The following is a 10,697-nucleotide window of genomic DNA, read 5'->3' as shown; positions in this document are numbered from 1 at the left end:
TGGATCAACTGTGGGTGTAAGATTATAACTTTTTTTTTTTCTCTGGTTGAACTGGATGGACTTTTGTCTTTTTTCAGCCAGACTAACTATGTAACAATGGGACACCGGGACAGGTATGCACACAACCAGGGGCGGACTGACCATTTGGAAACTCGGGCACTGCCCAAGGGCCCAGGGTCAGTAGGGGGCCCCATGAGATGCCCCTGGTACCTTTTTCATAGGCTTTTTTGAGTTTGGGCAAGGACACAGGGGCCCCATGATCCCCTATTGCCCGGGGGTCCCATGACTTCTCAGTCTGCCCCTGCACACAACACTTTGTGCATCCCTGCCCCAATAAAAGATATAACTACACGGGGCATGCCCTGTAAAAATGGGGCAAAGTACACCCCACAGATGGTTCAAATCATCCTAGATGCAAAGCATGTATGGACAGGCTGAATGTACCTAAGTTGATTGCTCAATCAATTTTCCATACGATTATCACTAGTGCCTGCTATCGATAATCACTTTCTTCTCTCGGTGGGGATGGACGCCCCCCCCCCCACTGGAAGAATACAATGGCTCGACGTAAGAGAATCCCCTGTCCACACTAACTGTGTTGATTGGAGAATCTAACCTATGGTTGCAGGAAAGAAAGTTGATCCGTGTATGGCCTTGCCTAAGTGTTCACCGCTGAGAAGTCTTCACTTATTCTCACAAAGGAGGAAGGAGAATTTCTTGAATAAAAGGATTCTTTGGAGGTACGGTCTCCTAATCTCTGATATTTATCTTCCAAATGATAATTCCAATCTTCCAAATAATCTGGTCACCATGCCTTTACATGTTCAGTGTGAATGGGAACAATGACCTCATATTACCAGGCATCTTTTCCCCTTTTTGCTGTTTTTTCTGTGTCCGCTGAGTCGACTTGGCAGCCGATGAGTAAATCTGTCTCTTAGTGTAGTCTTTAATCCTCCGCCAGCTTCACATACAACAGTCCGCTATGACCTGGGCAATGTACAACGCCGATTCATGTGATACATAACCCACCCTCTTTGATATGAGTATTTCCCATGAAAGATCTGTAAATAATGAAGAGACAATACACGGGATAAGACGGCGACCCTCCGAGAATCATGGGAAAGAAAACACAGTTTGACGGGATCAGATAAGATCTCTCAGTGTATAACTTCAATACTGCGTGTTTATTTCCAAAGATGCCACTAACATGTTCTGTACAGCATTGATAACACAGCGACAACATTTATTATGGCACCTAATTATTATTTTTGCAGGACGGCTTTTACACTTCATGTTCATAATGTCCGCTAAACCAAGATAGTATTGTATGGTTCTGGGAGGTATGAGGATGGGTTACTAGGAAAAAAAACAGCATTTCGGGGACAAAGCAGGCTTTTTTTCTATTGGTATTGGCTTCCAAGAATTGCTTAATTTATATATATATATATATATATATATATATATATATATATTTATTATTTATTTCAGATACCTTTATAGCGCCGTCAATTTACGCAGCACTTTACATATATATTGTACATTCACATCAGTCCCTAACCCTCAAGGGGTGTACAATCTAAGGTCCCTAACTCACATTCATACACATACTAGGGACAATTTAGACAGGAGCCAATTCACCTACCAGCATGTCTTTGGTTTTTTTTTATATATTATATATATATATATATATATATATATATATATGACAAAAAGAGGTTAAGGAATATGTATGTTTAAAGGACAAAAAGAAGTTAAGGAATATAAAAAAATCTGTATTTCCATTTTAACCAATCAGGCATAACCAAGAACTATGGGCCCCATAGCAGAGTTGTAATGGATCCCCCAGCTAACTCTCCTGGCATTGTCAACTGTGTCAATGTTTTGCCAAGTAAAGTGCATTTACATTAGCTCTGTGTGAATGAGGAAAAATAAAATAATTGTTATTAGGGTATTTCTTATGCTGGTCAAATGTTTTTCATTGATTTAAATAGAAAAATATCACATTTGGCCACTAGATGGTGCTAAGTTCTTATGATACTTTGTGCCATTTTCATTGGTGATACCTAGCACCATCTAGTGGCGAATTGTGGTATTTCCATTTTACATCAATGGTAAACATTCTACCAGCACAGGAAATGCTTTAGATGCGGGAAAGTTATTTACAAAGAAAATAAATTAATATTTATTATTTTCTATTATGTAGCAATACAACAAAGAAATGTAAAAAAAAATGTTTAAAGAAATAACAGAGTGGGGAATTAGTTTAGGATAGCATGACACCTGTCATTTTAATTTTTGCTGTATGTGTCCTGTTGGGGAGGTTCCTCTCCACTTCCTGTTCCAAAGGTGCAACAGGAAAAGATAGTAAATCTTTACAAGGTAAGGGGAACGGATCTCTTGAACAGTTGTTACAGATCAGGTCTTTCTGACGTGATAGGACATGCCTGGTAACCCGTATGTGTTCAACTGAACTACTGCAAAGTATACTTTGAACCTAGGTGTACCTAGCATGTCCTACCAGGATGGCAGGACTTTATGACATGAACTGTATTACAAGGATCATTGGTGTGGTGGCAGTATATTGTGCTCACTAGAGCACCTGACTGGTACTAAATACACATTGTAGTAGTTCATTTGAGCTCACAGGACGTATCTAGCATGTTCTAACATGGCAGTAGGACTTTATGACTTGGACTTTATGACAACTATCCATGGTGTGCTGGCAATATGTAATATTTTGTTCACTAGAGTACCTGATTGGTACTAAATACACATTGTAGTAGTTCAGATGAGCTCACGGGACGTATCTAGCATGTTCTAACATGGCACTAGGACTTTATGACTTGGACTTTATGACAAGGATCCATAGTGTGCTGGCAATATGTAATATTTTGCTCACTAGAGTACCTGACTGGTACTAAATACACATTGTAGTAGTTCAGATGAGCTCACAGGACGTATCTAGCATGTTCTAACATGGCAGTAGGACTTTATGAATTGGACTTTATGACAAGGATCCATAGTGTGCTGGCAATATGTAATATTTTGCTCACTAGAGTACCTGACTGGTACTAAATACACATTGTAGTAGTTCAGATGAGCTCACAGGACGTATCTAGCATGTCCTAACATGGCAGTAGGACTTTATGAATTGGACTTTATGACAAGGATCCATGGTGTGCTGGCAATATGTAATATTTTGCTCATTAGAGTACCTGACTGGTACTAAATACACATTGTAGCAGTTTAGCTGAGCTCACAGGACGTATCTAGCATGTCCTAACATGGCAGTACGACTTTATGACAAGGATCCATAGTGTGCTGGCAACATATTTTTCTCACTAGAGTACCTTTAATGCGTGTTAAAGTCAAAGCAAGTGTACACAAGCCCTTTGGTGTATATAACTCTGACAGAGCTGTGGTGACCTGAAGGAGTTGGGAAAGTAATAGTAATGTATCAAATATCAGTTCCAGGAACCTAAAGATACATTTAGTCACAGACTTGTTTCAAAGTTGTTATGCAAATCTTATACATGAGACTAAGCCCCAGGGGCGGACTGACAACTCATGGGCCCTTGGGCACTAGGGGATCATGGGGCCCCTGTGTCCTTGCCCAAACTCAAAAAAGCCTATGAAAAAGGTACCAGGGGCATCTCATGGGGCCCCCTACTGACCCCGGGCCCTCAGGCAGTGCCCGAGTTTCCAGATGGTCATTCCGCCCCTGCTAAGCCCTGGTTCACACTGATGTGACTTCTCATGTGATTTGACCGCTAAAATTGCATGAAAAATCGCATCCAATGATCTGCAATGGAACCGTTGCAGATCATTGGAGTCTCACTGATTTGAAAAGTACGGTAGTTCCTGCACTACTTGTACCAATTTTGGGTGCAACTTGCACAGACATCTGCACATGAAGTTGCACAGATGTCTGCAAGTCACACCCATTTACATGCGACTTTGAAATCATGTGACTTCAGGTGAAGTTGCATGATTACTAATTTGCATGCAGTGTGAACGGGGGCTTAATCAACAATTTACTCTGGCATGGAAGAGGTCCAATGACCTCACTTTCCTTATCACCATTATGGTGATGTTTCCTTATGATGATGTCACAAATAAGAACTACTTGAATTTATCTCAAACCAACAAGGAAAATATTGTGGAGTTTTCATGAATTTGGTGCAAGTCGTCCGACTACAAACCGCCAGAAATGTGTTGCAAATGCCTTATTGAATCACCCTCAATTGGTGTTACAGTTAAGATAGAGGAGCAGGAGGTGTCAGTCAAACATGGAAGCCATTGATTGTACAAGGGTTCTTCAAAACGTTTCCGCACTTTTTGAAACTAAATTATATGTATAAAAGTGCGGGAAATTTTTTAAGACCCCTCGTAGCAAAGCTGTGTGGAAAAATAACAAAGAGTTACAGATAAGAGGCCAGCAGCCTATTCATATTAAAAGTATGGGCAGCACAGTGGCTAAGTAGTTAGCACTTCCACCTAGCCGGATTAGGGTCATCGGTTCGAATATCAACCACGGCACTAACTGCCTGGAGTTTGCATGTTCTCCCTGTGCCTGCGTTTTTTTCCTCCGGGTACTCCGGTTTCCTCCCACACTCCAAAGACATGCTGGTAGATGAATTGGCTCCTGTCTAAATTGGTCCTAGTATGTGTATGTATGAATGTGAGTTAGGGTCCTTAGACTGTACACCCCTTGAGGGCAGGGACTGATGTGAATGTACAGTATAGATGTGAAGTGCTGTGTACAGGGGCGGACTGACAACTCATGGGGCCCCCGGGCAATAGGGGATCATGGGGCCCCTGTGTCCTTGCCCAAACTCAAAAAAGCCTATAAAAAAGGTACCAGAGGCATCTCATGGGGCCCCCTACTGACCCCGGGCCCTCAGGCAGTGCCCGAGTTTCCAAATGGTCAGTCCGCCCCTGGCTGTGTATATTGGTCCTATATACAGTATGTACCCATAGGAAACGGATTTTCTTTCAGTGAAATCTCATTTCCTTGTTTGACCACTAGATGGCTCACATCACCCAAAAGGAAAGTTTTAGTTATAAAATAAAATAAGATTTGCCAAAACTTTTTTTTATTTTAGGTATAAGTGGAGCCTGATGGGCTGAGGCAGTCCCTGGCTTAGTATACAGTTTGTCTTGGGTACGCCACGACCATAATTCCCGACTCGGTCCAAGTCCTCCTGGACCTTTATGGTGTCCCAGCTTCTCCTGTGAGATTCTCCATAACATGAAATAAATAGGAATCAAGCAGGGACGGTGGGAACCCCTCATAATGTATACAGCAGGTGTGCAGACCCAGGACCTCAGGATAGGGATGGTGGGAACCCCTCATAATGGGCACAGCAGGTGTACAGACCCAGGAACTGAGCACATGGAAGGTGGGAACCCCTCATAATGGACACAACAGGTGTGCAGACCCAGGACCTCAGGATAAGGATGGTGGGAACCCCTCATAATGGACACAGCAGGTGTGTAGATTCAGGACCTCAGCACATGGAAGGTGGGAACCCCTCATAATGGACACAACAGGTGTGCAGACCCAGGACCTCAGGATAAGGATGGTGGGAACCCCTCATAATGGACACAGCAGGTGTGTAGATTCAGGACCTCAGCACATGGAAGGTGGGAACCCCTCATAATGGACACACCAGGTGTGTAGACCCAGGAATTCAGCACATGGATGGTGGGAACCCCTCATAATGTATACAGCAGGTGTGCAGACCCAGGACCTCAGGATAGAGATGGTGGGAACCCCTCATAATGGACACAGCAGTTGTGTAGATCCAGGAACTCAGCACATGGAAGGTGGGAACCCCTCATAATGGACACAGCAGGTGTGTAGACCCAGGACCTCAGGACAAGGATGATGGGAACCTCTCATAATGGGCACATCAATTGTGCAGACCCAGAAACTCAGCACTGGGATGGTGGGCAGGGGTGGACTGACCATTTGGAAACTCGGGCACTGCCCGAGGGCACGGGGTCAGTAGCGGGCCCCATGAGATGCCCCTGGTACCCTTTTCATAGGCTTTTTTGAATTTGGGCAAGGGCACAGGGGCCCCATGATCCCCTATTGCCAGGGGGCCCTATGAGTTGTCAGTCCACCCCTGATGGTGGGAACCCTTCATAATGGACACAGCAGGTGTGTAGACCCAGGAACTCAGCACAGGGATGGTGGGAACCCTTTATAATGGGCACAGCTGGTGTGTAGATCAAAGTACTTAGCACAGGGATGATGGGAACCCCTCATAATGGGCACAGCAGCTGTGTAGACCTGGGAGCTCAGCAGAGGGGTGGTGGAAGCCCCTCATAATGGGCATAGCAGGTGTGTAGACCCAAGTACTCAGCACAGGGATGGTGGGAGCCCCTTATAATGGGCACAGCAGGTGTATAGACCCAAGTGCTCTGCACAGGGATGGTGAGAACTCCTCATAATGGGCACTGCAGGTGTATAGGCCCAGGAACTCAGCACAGGGATGGTGGGAGCCCTTCATAATGGGCACAGCAGGTGTATAGACCCAGAAACTCAGCACAGGAATGGTGGGAACCCCTCATAATGAGCACAGTAGCTGTACAGACCCAGGAACTCAGCACAGGGGAGGTGAGAACCCCTCATAATGGGCACGGCAACAGTGTAGACCTAGAAGCTCAGCACAGGGATGGTGGGAACCTCTCATAATGGGCACAGAAGGCGTACAGACCTAGGAACTCAGCACAGGGATGGTGGGAACCCCTTATAATGGGCACAGCAGATGTACAGACCTAGGAACTCAGCACAGGGATGGTGGGAGCCCCTCATAATGGCTAGGTGCAGAGATCTCACCAATAGAAACTCTGAGATATAGAAGAGACTGTCAGGTGGGTTAACTCTCCAGCAATCACCTAACACTGAGATGTTACTTTCGGGTGGACTGACCCTTTTTTCTGTCAGTGTCAGGGGCTCCATCCTGGCTGTGTCCCGTGGACAATGCTGGCCCGAAGCCTCGGCTGTTACAGACAGTGGCCTCCTCCAGCAGGTTCACTCTACACAGGTTGTGTTTAATGACAGGCTGGGGCTCAGCGACGTCATGACGTCATTGTAAAGCCTCCCCTCCCTGCCCCTATACCCAGCAATATACAGTGTGTGTGTTATACGTGGCCCAGCATATAGAGTGTAATTATATGGTCCTTCTTCTCCTCCCGCATGGAGTCTGTAATCAATTGTACACTGTACTCTGGCTGCGCTCACCAACACCTATTGTCAATGAAGTCTATCATTAACGCTTCACATCAACCCAACAATTAACCCCATGGACCTGCAGACCAACACATGGCCTACGTGGTGACGTCAATCATTGTGTGTCCAGTTATCACGTAAGCCCAGATGTCTATGCCTAAGTCACAGTGTTTGGTTAACTTGATGGTGATACTATATCTAATTTAACCCTTTGCCTACCGGGCACTTATACCCCCTTCCTGCCCAGGCCAATGTTCAGCTTTCAGCGCTGTCGTACTTTGAGTGACAATTGCGCGGTCATGCAACACTGCACCCATATGAAGTTTTTATCATTTTGTTCACACATTTGAGCTTTCTTTTGGTGGTATTTACTCGCTGCTGGGTGTTTTATTTTTTGTGCTATAAACAAAAAAAGAGCAAAACATTTGAAATAATAAAATAGTGTTCTTTGTTTCTATTATAAAATTTTGCAAACATGTTTTTTTTCTCCTTCACTGATGTGCGTTGATGAGGCAGCACTGATGGGCACTGATAGGCGGCACTGATGGGCACTGGTAGGTGGCACTGATAGTCAGCACTGATGAGCTTGCACTGATGATGGGCATTGACTGGCGGCAGTGACTGACGGCACTCACTGACTGGCGGCACTGCTGGGCACTGATCGGTGGCACTGCTGGGCTGCACTGCTGGGCATAAGTGCGTGGCACTGCTGGGCACAAGTGGGTGGCACTGCTGGGCATTGATGGGCACAGGTGGGTGGCACAGATAGGCATTTGTGGGCAACACTGCTGGGCACTTGGGGGTGGCACTGCTGGGCACCGATCATCAGGGCACTGATCATCACTGCCCTGATCAGTGCCAATCCCTCCTCTGACATCTGCCGGTTCTCGGCAGTACTTTCAGCGTGAGGAAAGTGCAGCCGATAACCGGCAATTGCATTTCCCGGTGAACAGTGTGTCATTGGACATGGCTGATCATGTGGTAAAAGGTTGCTGTGATTGGCCTTTTATCATACCACGTGATCAGCTGTGTTCATAGGACACAGCAATCATGGAGATCACTGGGTGTGCGCCCCTGGGGGGGCACGCAGGAGAGTGCATTCTGGGAGGACGTCATATGACACCCACCCACAACTGGCCAGCCGCAGTGAAGCCATCATTCGGCTGTCTGTGGTCAGCAAGGGGTAAAATTAAATAGGTGATGTAGAGCTGCTATATAATAGCTACAAAAAAATGAAAACGTGACATAACTGAATAAAATGTCCACAATGAGTCCATACATGTAAAATCAATCAATTTGTGTTATGTAATAAAGATTCTTCCATAATTCACGTAATTTCTTCTTGCGCTGGACTCTTTATTACATAATACAAATTGATTGATTTTACATGTATGGACTCATTATGGACGTTTTATTCAGTTATGTCACTTTTTCATTTTTTTTGTAGCTATTATATAGCAGCGCTACATCACCTATTTATTTTTAATTTGCTCTACTATTGTGGGAACACAAGTTGATGTTAGCAGCAGCCACTATCATCACAATTTTTATTTTATGTTCTTCTTGTGTGTTTTTTGTTTTTTATTCCTCTCTCTCATTATTGAGGTAACGCAGGGGTTTCTATATTCAACTATATCTAATTTGCCTACCTAAACATTTTTTTACATTTTTTAACAGACATATGAGGATTTAATTTGATATGCTCTTAATAAAAACCCTGCTCAGTTTTTATTTTTATTATTATAGACTGATAAATAAAATGTAAACATTGTATTTCTCCGAACCAATTATGGTATTAACAAAAGTATATGTAGCACCTTCCTAGTTAGCTAGGGGGAGCTAGAGTCCTGATTGTTAGGGAGTAGGGCTGAGTAGCAGTCTGGGTGTAATAGTCAGGAGTTCAAATTTGGGTCAGGAGCTGAGACGCTCTGCTGGCCATTCGCTCTGGAATTTTCCCTTGCTCTAGAGCTTTAGAGGAAGGCTTAAAAAGGCAGTGGGTGGATCTAAGTAGATGCTGGCCTGTACTCTTGAGGGATCCTAGCCAATCTGCAACAGGAGGCTTGGCAAGGGGCTAGGACAACCCTTAAAAGTAAGAGAGCTAGGAGAGAGTTCAGGTGGAAGACAGTGAGGTAGATGAGAGCCTGAAGGCAGGAGCTTGGGAGGGAGCCGAGTTGGCGAGAGGGACTCACCTACAGGCAGTGGAGCTGGAAACAAAGAAAGCTCTGAACTTCACTGGCCCACAGGGTGAGGGCCACCTGTATGGCAGGGAAGGAGCGGCCCAGCTAAAAGGCCTGGTAGCAGCCACCAACCCATCAGCGATACAGGAGAGGATCTGGGTGAGTACACCTACACCCCCTGGGTGGGGAAGGAGCACTCTGGTGGGAAACCAGATTCGCTACCTACCTGGGAATGTCCTCTTCTTAAAGTAACAGGCACCAAATCCCTTGTTCAGGGATACCTCCAGATTGCTGGGTGAAGGAAGAGGAGTTCATCTAGGGTCTGGGGTGGTACACTAAAAGGACGCTGCCAAGGGCGGACTGACCATTTGGAAACTCAGGCACTGCATGAGATGCCCCTGGTACCTTTTTCATAAGCTTTTTTGAGTTTGGGCAAGGACACAGGGGTCCCATGATCCCTATTGCCCAGGGGCCCCATGAGTTGTCAGTCTGCCCCTGGACGCTGCATAGCTCTCCTACAGAGACTGTGTTGCAGAGAAGGCTTGTAAATAGGTCCAGGAAGTTTGTCCTCAGTTCATCAGTTCGCTCGGGCATCCTGTACAGCCCTAACCCTATCCCAGTTCAAACCCCTTAACCTCCCTGGCGGTATGATCATGTCAGGAATTTTGTGCTGAAAGCGGTACCATTTTTTTGCATGGAAATATGTAGTTTTTAATTGTAGGCTGTAATTTTTAGGAATAACTCACTGAAATCTATCCGAAAAAGAGTCTATTAAACATTCCGGATATGATAAAACTTGAAACTCGAAATCATAAATTATAATTTAATAAATAATCATAAAAAATAATAATATAATAATAATAAATTTAATTCAATAATATAATCAAACCAAAAACACTGAAATTTGAAATACAGAGGCAAATTCGCACATCGCTGAGCAAAGTCGCAAAATCGTTTTCAGTGTCTGATGACGAATTTCCCCACGAATCATTATCACTCAATTCTGCAAGTGGTTCTGATTTACTATCGCTGTTCTAAAACCGCTTTTGACGTAAAGGGACGCTTTTTGGACGCCATGGACTTTTCTAAGTTTCCAGGCAGAAAGAACAGTCAAAATGCAGGCAGGGCACAGGACAAAGCAGTGGGGACAAAATGTATGTGAAATGCAGTGAAAAAGCAATGACAGCAAAAATGTCATTTTTTAAAAATTTAAAATTTCCCGCCGGTTCCGCCGCCCGAACGTTCCGACGTCACGGGGACCGGAACACGGAAGTCAGATG

The sequence above is a fragment of the Staurois parvus genome, unplaced genomic scaffold (assembly GCF_062004578.1).
Source record: "Staurois parvus isolate SC_StPar_1 unplaced genomic scaffold, SC_StPar_1.0 ptg000390l, whole genome shotgun sequence".
NCBI lineage: Eukaryota > Metazoa > Chordata > Amphibia > Anura > Ranidae > Staurois > Staurois parvus.
Note: the sequence above shows the minus strand (reverse complement) of the source record.